At 36.3% G+C, this 21,371-nt stretch overlaps 1 pseudogene; it reads right to left on the bottom strand.

The window, feature by feature from the left end:
* Positions 1–1,961: 1,961 nt before the first annotated feature.
* On the bottom strand, positions 1,962–13,118 carry LOC138307078 (uncharacterized; annotated as a pseudogene).
* Positions 13,119–21,371: the final 8,253 nt, after the last annotated feature.

Raw genomic sequence — 21,371 nt, 5'->3', positions numbered from 1 at the left:
GCTTCAGCGGTTTTTGAAAAGAAGTCGAAAATGTAAATTGTTTACGAACACACGACGCACACCGCACGACGACAGATAAAAGACGATTAGAAAAGGTCACTTGAGACTTCGTCTCAGGTGACCTAAAAATGAATTAATTAAGGTAACGCGTCACTGAACTACAAAAGTTCACACTAAACTGTTATCTTAGAGAGACTGGTCTACCTTAGAGTTTATTTGAAGGTAAAGCAGATAATATCAAACGTGACGTAATTAACCTGTACAAATGGCAGATGTAGTTTACATTTGTTAATTTGTTTCTTTTGTTAGGAAGACTGTGGGATATATTACAAATACATATAATTCTACTAATGAAAAAAATATGTTCAGTATTTAAAAGTTGAATGACTTAAAACTAAAAATGCAACATCATTTAACAACATAATTTCAAATAGCTAATATGAATAAATAAATGATTTTTCAAAATTACAAAGATAGTAAAAACAAAGGGTTAATTACATATATATATACGGCTGTTTAGATCCGATGTTCTTTATTCTTTGTCCAAGCTCTGAGTGAAGAGCTAAACGATGCAACGAAATTAAATCTAAACAGGCTATCTGAAGAACTTTTTCCTTATTCTGATTGGTCAGCCACTCAGATCAAAGTTCAAGGTAAGACAATCGGACAATATCGTTTACTGCGACACAGCGCTTCGGTGTCTCATCACACTGTCGCTAATGTATACATAATGCCTGACACGACTGTCCGATCATTAACTGATCAGGTAAAATCACAGGTAAGTTGTTAATGTTATAATGGTGACGTAATTAACCTGTACAAAGGGGAGATAGTTTTGAAATAAGTTAATCATAATCTATTACATATTGTAATGAGGTAAAAACGATATAAAGCTTGTACATTATATTAATAATCCGAAATAAAAGGCCAAATTGAATTAAAAGTAAAATCAAAAATTACAGATTCGATTTTAAAATTCATCGTGACACAAAAAAAGAAATCCATTGGAGCGTCAGGTTGTTTGCGTCAAATCAATAGTCATCAACAGGTATTTCAATTTATGCGTGATCATGTACTTTACGACCATTTAACTAGGTTTGATCAATCAGACGCTTGTTGATTACGCATGTTTATATTTTGATTGATACTTAGCTATCAAAAATTGAAAGGTTCAGTAAATTTGCTTGAAAATGTACAAGCAATAAATTTGCTTGAAAATGTACAAGCAGTAAATTTGCTTGAAAATGTACAAATTTTCCAGGTAGTCAACCACTCACAACTGTAGATGATGTTCAATTACACATTTGTGGAAGTCACATCTCCTACACATGCACAAGTTTTGAAGATAAAACTAAATTAAGGTGATTGTACACTAATTGGTCAATAAGGTTTCATTGATTTTAAATTTTGCCATATCCTATCACAGGGATCTGAGAATTATTTACAGATTATATAATCATGGACAAACCAGAGTGCCCTAAGACCATTTTTAGACGTTTTGAAGGTCTAGATTAAAAAACGATAAAAATCATACTCTACATGGTACTACATGTATATACGAGAAGGATGGAAAGCCTTAGACTCGTTCGATCTTGTCCAAAATTCACAAGGTTCAATAGCAATATTATTACAAAGAGCAATAACTCTGCATAATTATTTAATGTCGAAAGATTATGGTTTTCCAACTCGTCCGAGATCTTGCGTTTAAAATGCATCTGAAGCCATTTGAATGATTTGATACATTTAGTATTAAACTTTATGGTTTTCAATATATCACTGAAGAAAAAATAACACGCTTAAATTTTCGCACAGTTACGGCTTATACAACTTTATAAATAAGCCCAATGAAAATTCAGTCAAGGTCTAATAACAATATTTTACAAAGAGAATTTGCAATCAGAGATCTTACTGATGTTAGGCTACATGTGCATAGAAACTTCCAATAGCTCAATGACTAAGCTCAGTAAAAAAGATTTGAATTTTAAAAAGTGCAATAACTCCGTAAATGAATGTTGATTTTTTTTATTTTCTACATTGTCTGAGATCCTACTGATGGTAAGTTACATGCAAAGTTTGATTAAGAAATTGATAATTGATTTCATAAAATACATCTAGTCAAATGTTCAGATGCACACAGGAAAAAAAGGCAATAGGTAAAAAGGTCCAATATGATCAGATGTTGAATAATAAAAATTGCATAATGTTCCCTAATAATTTTCAATTATTTTTTATATGCCATTAACAAAATCTTATCACACTTCTAGCATTTTCAAAATCCTTGGTATTGTTTAGAGCCCTGATCATCAATTTTTGCAAAGTATCTGGATCAGTACTACGAGGTAAGCTCAAGGTCAAAGCACAAGTAAAGGCAAATGGCATCCTCAATGATCCTTTCTCATGATCAAAAAACTGAATCTCAATGGAACTGCCAAACCCAGCGGGGGGATCTTTTCAGCACCCGTTATAAACACCAAAAGGTCTCCAAAAGTTAACGGAAAAGTGCTTTCTGCAAAAGAGGAATGTGCAATAAAAATGTATTTCAATTTTGTATATTTTGACAAGAGATTCCAGAAGAATCTTTGCGTCCATCAAATAATGATTTATAACAAGATTTAAGGTGAAAATAGGGCGCAACTAGGGTCCAATAGGAACCTACCGGTACAGCCAATGTTGGGTAGAAAGAAAATCCATTAAAAAACTAAAAAGCCTAATTGATACTTGATGAGCGATATGAATTGACCAGCATGTTTATACTTTCAATCCACCAGCATACATGTGTAAGCATTTTAAGCCAATACCCTCAATGTCCTGAAAGAGCAGTTCAAACTTATAGTTGGTATCTTCTTCCTTCCCCCTCTTGTTGATACCTTCAGCACTCCATTTCACTACACACTCCTCAAGAAATTTCGTCTTGGTTAACACCTCTCCCTCATTGCAAATCAGGTCTTCCCACTTGCAAGAATCTTTCTTTATCTCTTCGGTCAATCCACATACATCATTCATCCCTCTAGCGAATTGCTCAATTTCTGAAGCTGTTCTACAAGTAAATATTTAGAAAGGTGTGCTCTATAAAAAACAGATGTATGACATCAGATATACTTTACTGCCAGTTTTCAAACTCTCTTAGAGATCAATATGGATTAAAAATCTTCATCAACATTTTAATTTATTTCGTTTATTCATTTGTTTCAATGAGTTTTCCGGGGATTATTTTAAAACATATTTTTCTATTTTAAACTGATGGGACTATCTGGATGATTACTTCGATTTATTTTATAAATTACCATGTCAAACACTTCCATTGTCTTTGAATACTTACCTGTGGAAAATAGCTTGTTTCACCAAGCAATTGATCGTTTTCGGAATATCAGCAATCTTCAGACGCCAACAGTTGCTAATTCCTTGGTCCAACATCCAGTCCCCATAATCGGAAAGAAAAGTGTCTCGGCAATCTTCAGAGTCTACTTTTTTAAGCTGTTAAAATTATAAAAAAATGTTGAGAGTTGTTCAAATGTACAGCGTACTAATTCACATTACTTAAACCTGTCGCAATAACATAGCTACAGAGCTAATGTTTGTTATTCAATATATAGTAGTGACCTAGAGAAGGAAGCTGTACCAGCTTTAACAATTTTACATACCTGCTGAAGAATATTCCTGGTATCAGTGTCTGGAATCAGTTGAAGATCAAAATCTTAGAGATCAGGTTCCAGGCCTGTCATCATTCTGAAAACGACTCTGTTGAGGAAACCCATTGCTGGACAATCCTATATCGGGCTCATTCCGACTAATTTACCAGCCAAGCGTTAACGTCCATCCTGTAGAGCCTGCAGATTATGCATGGACATTTTCTTACGATCATTAACACCCTCAAAAAGTCCAGATTTGTCTGATAAGTCATGCATTGTCCATGTTTGAGAGAATTTAATAAATATTTGCTGATTAGGTTAGATTAATTTACATGTACAAAATTTGAATGTTACATATTAATACGTTCCAACAACCTGTACAACTACATATCGTACGAAAATGATACGGACGCCTATATGTGCCATGTAGTATTTTTTCTATCTCGTTTTAATGCCATGATTTATCTAGTTAAATAACAATATAGTTACATCGTTATAACAAGATACATATCTGGTTATACCAAAATAACTATCTTGTTATACAAACATTTCCCAATACTACATACTAGTAGTAGTCCTACAGTGCGGATCAGAAAAGGTAGAAAATGCAGCTCGTCATTATTTTATTACAGAAGCCTTTACATGTTATGTAGTATATTTTCTATCTCGTTATAACCAGTCTGATTAAAATACAGATCCTTATTATCACTATGTTTGATAAGAGGAACGGAGTGGTTATATGGATCTGTATTTTAATCAGATTGCGTTATGACAAGAGAGTTATCTTGTTATAACGAGATCGAAAAAAATACTACATGGCACGTATAGGCTTCCGTAGTATTCCCCTTTTTAAATTACAGATATTCTAACATCAAAGGCTCACTATCTTTCCGGAGCAAATTTTACAGGTTTCTTAAAAACATTAATAACATAAGAAATTACTTATCGATGGCCTAAGATGAGGTTACAGAACCAAACATATTCAAGATTTCCTGCGTATTATATGCTAACTGTGGAAATTCATTTCGCTATTTTGCCGTCTGGCGGTGACAGTGATACCGGGCGGTTTTAGGACGGCGGCGGGAAACATAAGACGACCCGCGTTATGAAAAGTTAAATTTTATTTATTTTAATTAAATTGTTCAGAAGATGATGATGAGTGTAGTATTAACAGTAAGATGCGACTCTATAAAATTATCGATCTCGTTTACATCCTCATTTTAAAAATTAAAAGCCATTTCGGAAAGGTAATGGGCCTCTACATTTCCCAAACAAAACTTTTATATTTCCTAAATCAACAGTAAAATCAGAAAATATATATTTATGGCCTGAGATGAAGTTTACCACACCAAATAAATACAAGTTACGTTACGTAGTCTATGCTACTAATGAAATAACTTTCGCAGTTTTGCTATCTAGCTCAGTGATAGTCAACTAACAATTTGTTTGTTTGTTTGATTAATTAACGTCCTATTAACAGCTATGGTAATGTAAGGACGGCCTCCAATGTACGCGATGTGTTGCGTGTATGTTGTGCGAGGTGCGTGTTTCGGGAGACTGCGGTATATTCATGTTGTGTCTTCTTGTATAGTGGAACTTTTGCCCTTTTTATAGTGCTATATCACTGAAGCATGCCGCCGAAGACACCAAGCAACACACCCCACCCGGTCACATTATACTGACAACGGGCGAACCAGTCGTCCCACTCCCTGTATGTTGAACGCTAAGCAGGAGCAGAAACTACCACTTTTATAGACTTTGGTGTGTCTCGGCCAGGGGACAGAACCCAGAGCCTTCCTCACAGGGGCGAACGCTCAACTCAAGGCCAAAAGTGAGGTCGTGCCAAGGGAGGCATTAGGAAGGATAAAGTCAGTTAGGAAGAATAGAAAAGATAAGATCCTAAATTTAGTCGCCTTTTACGATCATGCAATAGGGGCAGCAGGTACAATTCTAACGCCCTACCTGCAGGGCAGAGAAGTATGAGAGACTAACAAGCTGTAAATAGGACGACGGTGAAAGACATAAGACAACCTGCGTTATGAAAATTAACATTTAATTTATCTGAATTGCATTGTTCGGAAGTTGATGATGAATGTAGTATTAACAGTAAATTACTAACTTTTGCGACATTACAAAATTATCTTGTTTTACATTCATATTCAGAATTTAAAAGCCGTTTCGGTAGGTATTGGACCTTTTGATTTCCTTAGTAATATTATTTATACCTTTAAAGGCCCACTTTTCCGAAACGGCTTTTATTTTTAAATGTATAAAGAGATCGATAATTTATAGAGTGGCAAAAGCTATCAACTTACCTTTAATTCTGCACTTATCATCGCCTTCTGAACAATTGAATTCAAAGAAATAAAATTAAATTTTCATAACGCTGGTCGTCTTATGTTCCCCGCCGTCGTCCTAAATACCGCTCGGTAGTTGAATGTGACCTGCGCCAGACGGCAAAACAGCGAAATGAATATCCACAGTTATCATATATTACGCAGGAAATCTTGCATATGTTTGGTGTTATACATGTAACCTCATCTTAGGCCATCTATGTATATTTTGTTATGCTATTAATGTTTTTTAGAAACCTTTCAAGTTTGCTCCGGAAAGGTAATGGGCCTTTAATAGCTGTAGACAAAAGCCAAAACAACGTTTTTGCTAAGCTTAATAAAATCACTGATCAAGTTATAAATGTATCATTTCAAATCCCACAAGGTCATTCAACTTCGAGATAATCTAGATAAACCAAAGTGCTGACAAATTCACACAGTTAAAGCATCACTTAACGTTTTAAGAAAGCCTACCGTAAACATTTTGGACCTCCATGGTCCATTCCAAGCTCCCCGCTGAACTTAAGGTACAGTTTACACGAGGGATAAAAATGGGGACGTTTAAGTGCCCTAAATGCTGACTCTAGGACCCTCTTTCTTTAAACAATAATCTCTTGTTTGTCGAACATATTTAGTTTTTTTATATGTTTCCAGAAGAGACTTGATGTCTACAGTGCTGGGTGTTCTGAAACAAAAACGGAAGCTTAGTAATATTCAACTAAAGCTACCATGTGATATACATACCGTAATAATTATATAATGTATAGGCATGATGTTTTACAAAGTCCATAAAATAGTTTTATGTATATTTAAAATACATGTATCAAAAATAATGTAATGTACTGTAAAGCACTTTAGAATTACCTAACAAACTTATGTGAGGCAGATAGTTCAATAAATTCATTGGAATTTCCGTTTTGAGACTTGTAGACAAACCTTATATTTGTACTGGGGATTATTGATTCACTGGTACAGCTGGCATCCATCACTTGTTGCAGCTCCTCGTCATCCGAATCAATTACCTCTATTATGTCTTGAGGAAAAGATGAAGAATCACTATTGAAACAAAAGCAAACAAAACTAGAAATTGTCATTGGACAATTTGACGGACTTTTCACCAACAAGAAATTTGGTCAAGGCCATTCATATAAACAAACTAAGTTGCCCATTATCTCTACATGCTACATGTTCAATTTCAGGTTTCTATGCCTTTCAGAACTTGAAAATAACTAGTTTAAAGATTTTAGAAATCTTGCCTCATGTGACCTTGAACATAAGTCATTGTATGACGAAATAAATACATAATAGTGACGGCACATCATATTCCAAAGCATGAAGTCTGTCTTTCAGTAATACGTACCGTGGTCCATTTGCCACAAGCATGTTTTTCAACTTGCGATTTTTTCGGATCCTATATGGAAAGTTGCCGGGTACCGACCACTAATTAAATAAGTAGTTCCATTCCTGGTATTCTGCCTTTCTTTCACGATTTTAGGCTGACTCGTCCTTAATTACCTCCGGCTGTTACGAGGTGTAATATGATGTTAAACTAGTCAAACCAAGTTATTGTTAAAACAAAAAACTCTTCCTCCTATAGCAACAACTCAACATCTCTACAAGTCCATTATCAACGTTTTGGTCCATGTTGAACAAAACCTTACAATCGTATGTCAGTAGGATACGAGCTACCTCTAATATTGAGCAATGTGGTCATCCTAACCGTGTACATGAAATAGACTTATAAATGAGGTACTTCGTTGGTTTGTTTGTTTGTTTGATTGATTAATTAACGTCCTATTAACAGCTATGGTCATGTAAGGACGGCCTCCCATGTATGCGGTGTGTTGCATGTATGTTGTGCGAGGTGCGTGTTTTGGGAGACTGCGGCTTCGTTGGTATATTATTTTGTTTTATTTTTAGATATTGTTTACGTTTTGATAATTCATTTCATACAGTGTATCTCTGCGAAATATCATGTCAATTTATAAAATATTTTTGGCAAAGACAATTTAATATTGTGAAACCGTTAAGCACACTTTCTGCATTTAACTTAAGTAAATTGACACATGTTTAAAACATTTTCCGGAAGCTACACAATAATTTACAAGTCAACAGTCATTCACACTTTTAACAACTTAGTTATGTCCAAGTGCACCTTTGAATGTAAAGACATGCATAATATCGTTTATTAATTTTAACAGTACAATTGTTCTGGTACGATGAACAATGAATCGAAAAATTCACAAATGTTAAAGTTTTTCCAGGAAAAATAAATTCAATCTGACGATTGTTCATTGTTTAAAGACTATACGGGACTGATCGATGCGTAGTTTTTTCCGGAAATTTTCGGTACATGACCACCGTGACGCTTTCGGTTAATGGCTTGTTGAAGCGCAGTTCTTGACATTTCTGTCGATGCAAACGTCTTTTCCGACACGCTCACGAGTTTGGAACGCGTCCAAATAGCTTTCCTTTCCCTGAAACATGTTGTCGACACGTAAACTAACTTCTCCCTTGGCATGCAATAGAAGACACCTTGGTGGAAGATGTCATGAAGGGTTACATGTTCCGCTGACACACATACTAAAACGGGACATTCATGGTAGAACGAAGTCACTCATGCTGGTTTTTTAAGATGGGCGAGGGCAAGGCATATCCGATACTGCTGAGGAGACTGTCCCAGAGCTCAGTTTTTTGTTCGTTTAATGACAAGTTGACTATGGCCGTGACGACAATGATGTAGACTACTAGTATCTGACAGAAGTAGACGACCTCAGACTTGAGTAACGGCGTCCATAGAAAAGTCTAATGACTTTTGGAGTCTTGCCTCTGTTGTTCCATTATTCCCACACAGAACACATCAAGCTTCTTTTATTAATTTTTCTCCAAGAGAGAAAGTAGTACTTGGACATTTTGTTTGTCTATGGGATCTATTTTTGTCGTTGCATCCTCTCTCTCACCTTGACAAAAGCTTCTTGTTCAGGGGTGTAGTGGTTCGACCGTCGGCATTCACAAATTACAATAAAAATAGGAGAACCCATTACACTGTTGTGTTTATTCCAAGTGTTACTCTCACTTTCTTTATATCAACCCCTGGACTATGTCATAGCAAAACTGAAGACTCTTTGTACTCTGTGTGCAGGTAATTTGGTCTTTTAATGTACATCAAAAGAATCGATTAACAGTACACTCTATCATGACTTTGAATATGGGTGTTGCTCTCTATAATGTTCAAAGGAGAAGTCTGGAGGCCTGCAATTTGTCATGTTTTTTTTCTCCTGAGGTGCCTTCAGTTTTCTTATGACAGACTAATCCAAGAGAAAATACAACGACAGTGATAGTAATTTTTGGAATATCGAAACGGAGCTTACATTGCACGGTTTGTTGTACTTTCAACTGCCACATGATTCTGAAAAAAAGATAAAGACGACTTACATAAAGTAACTCTTGATTTGCATTTTCACGTAATACTTGCTTCTGTTATCGCTATAAAAAAGAAAAGGGATTTTATTTTCAAAGCATAAATATTTACGTCTGTTGTTTTACACTTTTCCAGTAGGAAAAGACTAATATTCCCTAGCCCGAGGGTTAAAAAGTGACGTCTTCAATCTCATCACACCTCTAATACTTGCTACCACAAGATCTGTATACCGGGTATTTTGTTTAATGAAATGCCCCACAATCTATAAATAAATTTTTCTGTGGCATTTTTTCTTTTATTCAGACGAAAAAGAACATCTTAATCAATATATTAAATGAAATTTTGTTTACATGGTTGACTCTCAGCCTACGTGAATGCTGAAATCTGAGTGCAGCTCTCCTTAGGGGACGTTGTCCTTTTGGAGGTCGCAATGCAAAATCCTCCAAGTCAGAATATGAGGGGAAAAACAAATGACAAAATATATAAATGCATGGTACTAAACAAAATAACAACAAGAACAAATATAATTATGTCGGTATGACATTAAAGCAACTGCAGCAGAAATCATTGTATTGTTACTTGTTTCTCTGGCGATCTGTCCCAATAGGATGGATTATATTTTTTTTTTCAAAATTAAGGTCGATAACTTTAAAATTATCTAAAGCACATAGTTCACCCTTCCTGATATTCTCGATATTCCATGGGTTACTGTCACTGTTGCTATATCCTTTTGTTTGTTTGTTTGTTTGATTAATTAACGTCCTATTAACAGCTATGGTCATGTAAGGACGGCCTCCCATGTATGCGGTGTGTTGCGTGTATGTTGTGCGAGGTGCGTGTTTCGGGAGACTGCGGTATATTCATGTTGTGTCTTCTTGTATAGTGGAACTTTTGCCCTTTTTATAGTGCTATATCACTGGAGCATGCCGCCGAAGACACCAAGCAACACACCCCACCCGGTCACATTATACTGACAACGGGCAAACCAGTCGTCCCACTCCCTGTATGCTGAGCGTTAAGCAGGAGCAGAAACTACCACTTTTACAGACGTTGGTTTGTCTCGGCCAGGGGACAGAACCCAGAGCCTTCCTCACAGGGGCGAACGCTCAACCCAAGGCCAAAAGTGAGGCGGTGCCAAGGGAGGCATTAGGAAAGATGTCAGTTAGGAAGAAGAGAAAAGATAAGATCCTAAATTTAGTCGCCTTTTACGATCATGCAATAGGGGCAGCAGGTACAATTCTAATGCCCTACCTGCAGGGCCATTGCTATATCCATCCATGGAATATGTCAAAGTTAATTTGAAGGTTCTGTGTCCGACAACAGATGAGGTAATTAAGTCCTCTGATGTACATGAAAAATAATAACAGTAGCTTTGGTTGACTGTGATACTTTGACGTTCGGCATCGTGTGCACTTTCTGTATTCTTCAAAGATAGTCTCTGCAGGCCTGTGATTGGGCAGTTTTTCCCTCCTGAACTGTCTTCAGTTTTGTTATGACATATTCTAGGGACGAATATAAGAGTAAGTATTGAGAATACCTACCTCTTGGTTATCCTCTGTTGTAGATCTGGCTGTTTGCTCTAAGAGAGATGTTGTTTGCAGATTGCCTGATGTCTGTAACCAATAATAAAAGAAAAATACATGTACATGCATAGGTAAGATATTTGGACCAATTAACCCTACGTGGTAGTTGATATATATAAAGAATAATTATAGAAATTGATATATTAAAATAGGTAAAATCAATATACATGTAGGTATGCAATTTAAAATATTCATAGATTATACATTAGATGTAAAAACTGAAAACAAAAAGTTCAGGGATTGTGCTTAGTGTTCTATAAATGGTATTCTCTGAGACACAATGGGGCCCTCTAATGTAATATTGTAATGGAGTTTCAGAAAAAATGGGGTGCTTTTAATTTTCTTTACTCAAAAGGATATGAAAACGGCGTAAATGCAAACCTGAAAACACTTTTTTTTTCGAAAAGAGATAAAGAGCTTGAAGTGACCATTCAGTCTAAGAGTACATTAAATTTGCACATATTTCGGAAACAACCCAGTTCTAATAGAAATTAGATTACTTGGTTTTACTGTGAAATGCCAGAAAAACCCACTGTAGTGAAATGTATAGGAAATGCACAAACTCGTTTGCTGTCCGCCATTAAACGTAGTGGTCGGATGTCTGGTATGCCAAACCCTGACCCTTGCCAGTGTAGTAAAGATTTTTTGTCGTCTAGAACTAATGAAATCGCTTTTACAGTAGTGTGTTTACGTTATTAGATGTATGCTCTTGTCTAAACATAATTTCATCAAATCCTCAGTGGTTATATTGCATTTGTTTAACGTGCTTGAATTTGGCTCGGGTATTGGTACAGCGTACATGTTGTACCTACTTATTCGTAACGATTTGGAATTTCAACGGTGTCAACAAAAAAACTAAAAAATATCGTGAAATTTGTCAATATTTCTTGTTATATGTTTCATAAGGAATGTAGAACAATACATTTATATCATATTTTGCTTCGTGGTTATGTAATAGAATTAGCCACACTGAATTGTCCCTTTAAATTTGTATGGTCTATCACTTTCGCTCTTTTTGTGATAGTAAAAATTGTATAGGTGCTATACACAATTTTCTCCGTCTGTCCGAGGTTTAAACTTTCTAATAAGTTGCAGCACTGGAAGTATTCTAATTATAAAAGTGAAAAATTCTTTTTAACGTGTACACGTAAAAATAGGTTCGAAAGATGCCGAATCATTCCGAACATCGTCGCGACAATCTCGAAGTAACACGAGACTTGTGAAACCAAGAGAAATGTCAACAATTTTTCGTAAATATAACACGTGGTCGATCTCAGCAGACTGGATCTACAAAGAAATTAATGCTCGTACATTACAATTTTTGATACACACAAAATTGAATTACGGCAATGTGTGAATTAGTTGTTTCAAATACTCGCTCTGTGGGCATAAACCAGCACGATTTGCTTATATTAACCAGAAGAAAAACGTAAACAAACACATGTGCACTTATTCTAGTTACATGGATCACCACGTGCAGGACGTGTGGACGTCAGTCACGTGATACGATTCGGAATTCCGACAAAACCCGAAGGTACTGAATATATGGCGGAGATTAAACGTTTTATTCAAAACCAGAAACATATGATCCCTAGATTTCGGCTCTTTTATAGACTGAAGTATGGTTTTGGGGAGCTAAATCATCAAGTTACATGTCCATATTCAAAATGTTAAAACGACATGGCGTTACAGTGCAAATACAAGAAATACAACTTTAAAGTTGCAGGGTGGCATTTTAATCCTCCTACATATTGGAAAGGAACGTATGAGTAGTAATACAGTAGCATGGACCTTTAACTTCCAAGTCTGTATAACAAAAAAAATAATCTCTATAATTATAAGATACTGAAATAATTGAATCAATTTTTAGATGTTCAATTCCAAAGGACCAAATGGCTACATACAACTTGTAGCTTTGAGTGGCAAAGTCATATTTTACATTAGACAAACTTTGTGAAATCCATGTCCATTATATCACAGGAATAGATCAGTATCTTATTCTTACCAATGGCAACATGATTTCCCGTTTTGGAACTAGCCACAGCTTCCCTTTTTTCAGCGACACCTTTAAATCTGTGAGGTTGGTTGATTTGATGATTTCAACTTTGTTCCCCTCGAGCCAGGTCAAAACCAATCCTGGTTGAAGGCACATCTGTCAAAATATGTACCCGTACGATTTTCAGTAATAGAGACTGCAAGATTTAAATATATAACACCATTCAGTAAATACTAGTAATGTATAATAGTTGAATATCAAATAATGAATTGCTTTTTAATAACATACGTTTTAAGTAGTTATCTATAAACTCAGATTCATATTAATGCAGACATTACGATAATTGTTGATTAATAATTGATCTTACTAGGGAATTTGGCAATTAATTGTTCCTCAAGTTCCCGGAGGGTCTGGATGACCTATAGTCGTCATGTTTCGTCCGTCGTCGTCCGTCGTCCGCCGTCCGCCGTCTTTTCGCATTTTGAACTTCTTCTTAAGTTCTACCAGTGCGATTTGGCTGAAACTTGCATGCAATGATCCTGACATGATCCCGACAAAGTGTTGTTATTTTTCGGGTCGATCCGAAATCCAAGATGGCCGCCACAGCCGCCATCTTGAACTTCTTCTCAAGTTCTACCGGTGCGATTTGGCTGAAACTTGCATGAAATGATCCTGACATGGTCCCGACAAAGTGTTGTTATTTTTCGGCACTATCAGAAATCCAAGATGGCCGCCACCTTGAAAACACATTTTGATCTTCTCAAGTTCTACCAGTGCGATTTGGCTGAAACTTGCATGAAATGATCCTGACATGGTCCCGACAAAGTGTTGTTATTTCTCGCGTCGATCCCAAATCCAAGATGGCCTCCACAGCCGCCAACTTGAAAACACATTTTGATCTTCTTCTCAAGTTCTACCGGTGCGATTTGGCTGAAACTTGCATGAAATGATCCTGACATGGTACTGACAAAGTATTGTTATTTTTTGGGTTTATCCCAAATCGAAGATGGCTACCATGACACTATATCTAATTAATTTCCTATATGATTTTTGCCAAAGTAGTCAGATGACCGTTAAGGCCCTTGGGCCTCTTGTTAATTATTAAGTACCTGAGTCCATGAGTCTAATAGAGAGTGATTGAGGGAAATTGGAACATGTGTAGTTGTACATTGTAACTTATCAAACCATTTGTAATCATCTTCTGTATTACATTGTATACTCAGTAAATTATTCATTATTCGATTGTGATACCTGTTAAATTGTAAATTGCTATTTCTCATGGGTAGAAATAATAAACCTTGAATTTAATATCTGTCTTTGAGTAGTTCTTATAGTTAAAGTCGTTAGTTAAAAAGGATTTGAGGGATCACTAAATGTGATCTGTGATCACATACGTAACAATTACTGCGAAATTGGATATAGTCAAGACGACCACGTACAACGCTACCTTAGGAACCTATTGGAGACCTCGACACGGAACCAGTTTCGTTACAATATCTTATATAATATATATCTAATATAAATTCATTGAAACAAAGGATCTACATTGCTCCTTGAATAAATGTCATGTTGGCTTGCCATATAATATGATCTTCAATAAGCACTTACACGTTCGGGAAACAAGACTTTATTTACTGTATACATGTTCGATAAGACATAACTAGGCCTACTGCAATTAGATGATGCATGTATTTCCTGTTTTGAGAAAATGCATGGAAGTACACTGATTCAGTTGATCAAATACTATCTTACGAAAAAGGACATGTAAGCTAGTGTCAACAACAGTATTAAATCTGTGATATAGAAACTAAACATGTACATGTAGTCATAGACTAATTATTTTTCTATCTACAGTAATCAACTGAACGTAGATTGAGGATTCAATAAAAGAGATTTTTAGGCGAACACTTGCAGTACAGGTAATCTTGAGGATCCCAAAATCTGTTTTAGTTTACTTCGGTTAATAAATATATATCTACATTAGATATGCAGATCTCTCCTCAAAAGAACATACAAAGACATACAGTTCTGTATAATGACATCGATTGTATTGACTTTTTTGTGATCAAGTTGAAGTTATCAAGAGAGATTTTGATAAAATACTTCTCCGCTAAAACAGTATAAAATTATGGATTGTCTAAAGGGTAGTTGAAGTGGAATATTTACACGGAATTTTCCATAATCATTTTCATATATTATATCCAGGCAAAATAATGTCTTATTTGTGCAATTTCTATTTTTTTATAGCATCAAATCGGTGGCATCGTGACATAAAATTAACAGTTATAACAATTTAAATTATCAGACTATTACACTTTATAATGTTGAATATATAAGTTGTACTTAATAAAAGTATTACCGCTCGATTTCGCTATAATTACATAATTGTGAAAAAAGTCATTTTTGAGAAGGTAGGGGTATAGAAAGGCTGATTACTAAAAAAATCCGCGGTCAATTTTTTATATTCTTTTATCGTAACACTAACAACTGTCTTATTATGTGGACAAAAAATAAAGAAAATTAAACAACAGATTTTTTTTTTTTAAATTAGGTATTTAAGTTGAAATTCAAATGCAAAAAATGGCCCTTTTTAGGCCTCGTTTTTACGCATTCGCGTAAGAATTTCACAAATAAAGTATTTTAAGAGTGGAAACGACATTGAGGTCATTGATAGCCATATAAAGTCACTTATTAAAGATAAAAAAAAATGTTGTTGTTTGTAATATTTCAGTCATTTACCAAGCGTTGAAAATATGTGTGTAAAATTGTACTTTGAGAAGAACAGACGGTAAAGTAGGGTTTTTGAGAGTTCAATATTTCCAAAACCGTTCCGTCAAATTTCAAATAATAGCCTTAATAAAACAGTCATCAATGTTTCAGTGAGCAATTATCGAACCACCTCTGTCCTGCAGGTAGGGCGTTAGAATTGTACTTGCTGTCCCTATTACATGATCGTAAAAGGCGACTAAATTTAGGATCTTATCTTTTCTTTTCTTCCTGACTAACTATCTTTCCTAATGCCTAACTTGGCATAACTTGGCACCGCCTCACTTTTGGGCTTGATTTGAGCGTTCGCCCCTGTGACTTTGACACGCCAAAGTCTATAAAAGTGGTAGTTTTTGCTCCTGCTTAGCGCGCAGCATACAGGGAGTGCGACGACTGGTTCGCCCGTTGTCAGTATAATGTGACCGGGTGGGATGTGTTGCTTGGCGTCTTCGGCGGCATGCTTCAGAGATATAGCACTATAAAAAGGGCAATAGTTCCACTATACAAGAAGACACATTACGAATATACCGCAGTCTCCCAAAAACACGCACCTCACACATACATACAAGCAACACACTGCATACGTGGGAGGCCGTCCTTACATAACCATAGCTGTCAATGTTAATTTATCAAACAAACTAATTATTACTTTAAACCAAAATATTTGCATGTAAAGATTGTATAATTTGATTTGTTTAATGTCTAACTAATAGTTAGGGCCATTTAAGGATAGGTTTGTTGGTGATGAATGGTTTTTCTAATTAACGTTCTATTAACAGCTATGGTCATGTAAGGACGACCTCGCGTGTGTGCTATGTGTTGTCTTCTTGCGTCTTCTTGTATAGTGGAACTGCTTGCCTTTTTATAGTGCTATGTCACTGAAGTATGCCGCCGAAGACGCCAAGCAACACACCCCACCCTGTCACATTGTACAGCGGGCGAACCAGTCGTCACACTCCCTGTATGCTGAGCGCTAAGCGGGAGCAGAAACTACCACTTTTATAGACTTTGGTGTGTCTCGGCCAGGGGACAGAACCCAGAGCCTTCCTCACAGGTAATGTATTAGAAGTAATAAAGAACTGAACTGATGTGTATTACATGCATGAATTTTTAATTTGGCATCTATAATTTTACCACCTGCCCGAAGTATGTCCCCCAAACACGGAGCTGGTAATTCTACCTTTAAGCAAATCTTACCACAATACAATTTCCCGTTGACCTTTTGCTTTTCTTCAATATATTGGAATATTTATTTATTTGATTACATGTTATTTTATGGATGAATCGTTAAAGTGAACTTTTGTTTTGTGTAATAAATAATGTGCCAAATTTTGTAAAATCAATTGTGTCATTAATGTCATCTGAATTCAGAACATTGTTATAAATCAAATTTATCTGAAAGACATGCTGTTTTAAGGTCACCTGACCGACCTATTGTCATCATGCACCGTCCGTCGTGGTGCGCCGTGCGTTTGTTTGTTTGTTTGATTAATTAACGTCCTATTAACAGATATGGTCATGTAAGGACGGCCTCCCATGTATGCGGTGTGTTGCGTGTATGTTGTGCGAGGTGCGCGTTTTGGGAGACTGCGGTAAATTCATGTTATGTCTTCTTGTATAGTGGAACTATTGCCCCTTTTATAGTGCTATATCACTGAAGCATGCCGCCGAAGACACCAAGCAACACACCCCACCCGGTCACATTATACTGACAACGGGCGAACCAGTCGTCCCACTCCCCGTTTGCTGAGCGCTAAGCAGCAGAAACTACCACTTTTATAGACTTTGGTGTGTCTCGGCCAGGGGACAGAACCCAGGGCCTTCCTCACAGGGGCGAACGCTCAACGCAAGGCCAAAAGTGAGGCGGTGCCAAGGAAGGCATTAGGAAAGATAAAGTCAGTTACATTATTAATTATGTAGGAAGAAAAGAAAAGATAAGATCCTAAATTTAGTCACCTTTTACGATCATGCAATAGGGGCAGCAGGTACAATTCTAACGTCCTACCTGCAGAGCTGTAAACTTTTCATTCAAACGACTTCTTTTCAATAACAGAAAGGCCCAGGGTACTGATATATGGCCTGTAGCATGCTGGGACAATGGGCTGCCAAATTTGTTCAAATGAATTACCCTGACCTTCATTCAAGGTCACAGGGGTTAAAAAGGCTAAATTCTTTAAACGACTTCTTCTCAAGACCCAGAAGGCCCAGGGTAACTGATATTTGGCCCAGGTTAGTAGCATGCTGGGGTGAAGGGCTACCAAGTTTGTTCAAATAAATGACCTTGACCTTCATTCAAGGTCACATGAGTCAAATACAAATTTGTAGGCTAAAATTCCATTAAACAACTTCTTGTGAATTACTAAGAGGCCTAGAGACCTGATATTCGGCCCGTTACATACTTGGATGAAGGGCTATCAAGTTTGTTCAAATGATTGACCTTGATCTTCATTCAAGGTCACAGGGGTCAAAAAGGCTAAAATCTTTAAATAACTTCTTCTCAAGAACCAGTAGGCCCAGGGTACTGATATTGGGCATGTAGTATGCTGGGATGAAGGGTTACCAAGTTTGTTCAAATGAATGACCTTGATCTTCATTCAAGATCAAAGGGTCAAATAGGCTTAAATCTTTAAACAACTTCTTCTCAAGAACAAAAGGCCCAGGATATTCATATTAGGCCTGCAGCATGCTGGGATGGTTTGTTAAAATGAATGACTTCCTTCTTCAGTCAAAGGTCAAAGGTAATTCTTAAACATTTTAACAGAGCAGAACTGTTTTGGAGGGTACAAAAATGAATGACCTTGATCTTCATTCAAAGTCACAAGGGTCAAAAAGCTTTAATCTTTAAATAACTTCTTCTCAAGAACCAAAAGGCCCGGATACTCATATTGGGCTTGCAGCATGTCTGGATGAAGTTCTACAAAGTTTGTTAAAATAAATGACCTCCTTCAAGGTCACAGGGTCAAATAGGCTAAAATATTTTATACGACTTCTTTAGAATAACTAAGAGGCCTAGAGACCTGATATTGGGCATGTGACATGCTAGAATGAAGGGCTATCAAGTTTGTTCAAATGAATGACATTGATTTTTATCCAAGGTCACAGGGTCAAATAGGCTAAAATATTCTATAAATACTATACGACTTCTTTAGAATAACTAAGAGGTCTAGAGACCTGATATTGGGCCTGTGACATGTTAGGATGAAGGGCTATCAAGTTTGTTCAAATGAATGACCTTGATCTTCATTCAAGGTCACAGGGATCAAAAAGGCTGAAATCTTGAAACAACTTCTTCTCAAGAACCAAAAGGCCCAGGATACTGATATTTGGCTAGCAGCATGTCTGGATGTAGGGCTACCAAGATTGATAAAATGATGACCTTGACCTTCATTCAAGGTCACAGGGGTCAAATTGGCTAGAATATTTTAAATGACTTCTTTAGAATAAGAAGGTGGTCTAGAGACTTGATAGTCGGCCTTTGGCATGCTTGGATGAAAGGCTATCAAGTTTGTCCAAATGAATGACCTTGATCTTCATTGAAGGTTATAGGGGTCAAATAGGCTAAAATCTTAGACCCAGGACACTCATATTAGGCCTGCAACATGCTTGGATGAAGGGCTACCAAGTTTGTTCAAATGAATGACCTTGACCTTCATTCAAGATCACAAAGATAAAAAAAATAAAATCTTTAAACGACCTCTTGAGAATAACTAGGAGGCCTATAGACCTGATATTGGACCTGTGACAAGCTGGGATGAAGGGCTACCAATTTGTTCAAATAAATGACCTTGATCTTCACTCAAGCTCACAGAGGTCAAATATGCTAAAATCTTTTCACGACTTCATGGTGTGGTGCTAATACAGGTGACCGTTAAGGCCCATGGGCCTCTTGTTTTAATGGCAATGTTTGTTTGATTAGTTTACGTCCTATTAATAGCTATGGTCATGTAAGAATGGCATCCTTAATGGCAATGCATGTACCAGTGCTGCCTTTTGGCTTGTAAACCAGTTCATGTGTCCTTTCTTCCATTGGATCTGATTATATGGCCGTGAATTTTTGGTTTGTTTTAGTTTAACGTCCTATTAACAGCCAGGGTCATGTAAGGACGTGCCAGATTTGTTGGTGGAGGAAAGCCGGAGTACCCGGAGAAAAACCACCTGTCAGCGGTCAGTACCTGGCAACTGCCCCACATGGGATTCGAACCCGCATCCCAGAGGTGGAGGGCTTGTGGTAATATGTCGGGACATCTTAACCACTCGGCCACCGCTGCCCCTGGCCGTGAATTAAACTTCTTCTCTCTAGATAGGTGGTCTAACATTGCTGGTAAAATAGTGATTGTGGTTTTGAAAGAAATCATAACAATCAGTGGGTGATAGGAATTAATTTATAAAATCCCAAGATTTTTGCATTTTCATAGCATTTTATCTTTTTGATCCATTGATGGTAATTCATGTATATATCAGACAATTGAAATATCTGAAGGTAATTTACAAACCTGATTTGGGAAAAACTGTCTTAATTCCATCATCATGTTGGTGGAGTGGTCTTTATCATGATTTATGTCGGAAGAGTGTCGTTGATCAAAGTTAAAGATAATTTGCTTTTCACAATCACAAGTTCTCTTTCCGAAATGCATATTATTTACAGGTTGCGGATCCATGTGGAGTTTTCTGGGTACATTCCATTCACATTTTCTTGATGTACATGGACCGGAGAATTTTCTTTATATTTTTCTAAATGGTACCCATTGATGGTGAATAATAATGGTCCAACATGGCTGCAACACTGGGCCAGACTGTAAAATAAATTAAAAAATAGATGAATATGTAAATAATCTTAATTTATTATATTTTATCTTATAATAAATAAACAGACTTGTGGACAGAATTTTATGAATTAATGAATTAAAAAATAGATAAATAATAGTGGATTTATGGACAGACTGAATGCATTAATGCGGTGTTTATAATTTGAAAATATCAAAAAGGATGACTTTTTTTCATTGACGCTTGTTCTATTGCTGTCCCATAAATCAGATCAGTATCGACCTATAAAAAGAGAACACCAGATGAAACAACAATATCATTTATTTCATAGATGTAACTTTTCCCCAATCCTGTCAGTGCAAATCTTGAAGGAAGAAGAAAGATAACTCTTAGTAAATTACTTGACTACTGTCTGTGGCGCACTTCCATGGTATTTTTTTCCTTTTGACATGATTTTTAAAGACATTTAAAGCAGTTTGTGTTTATAATTGTTATACATAGTATTTGTTACCAATGATGGGGGTTTTAAATATTACTTTTGATTAGATTGACCTCATAGACAAATGCAATAGCATTGCCGAAAATTCGGACAACGTGTAGGACTAATGTAGCCTACCATACAACTAAATCTAGGCCCGATTGAATTTTAATCATCGAATATAGGTAAATAACGCTTAAAAATAAATTACATAAGCTCCTTATAAAAACGTCCATGCCTCCACAAATCTAATATGCTGGATATCCCCTGTCTGGTAATATGCGACAACTGGCCGCTTTCTATTGACCATGAAGTCATAATTGACTTGAAAATGTATATTTGGAACATTACTTTGGAAAATTGAAGTATATGTTACCGAGTTATAAGGTGAAAAAAATCTA

Source organism: Argopecten irradians, chromosome 14 (assembly GCF_041381155.1).
Source record: "Argopecten irradians isolate NY chromosome 14, Ai_NY, whole genome shotgun sequence".
Lineage (NCBI taxonomy): Eukaryota > Metazoa > Mollusca > Bivalvia > Pectinida > Pectinidae > Argopecten > Argopecten irradians.
The sequence above is the reverse complement of the archived record's forward strand: the minus strand, read 5'-3'. Positions and strand labels throughout refer to the sequence as shown.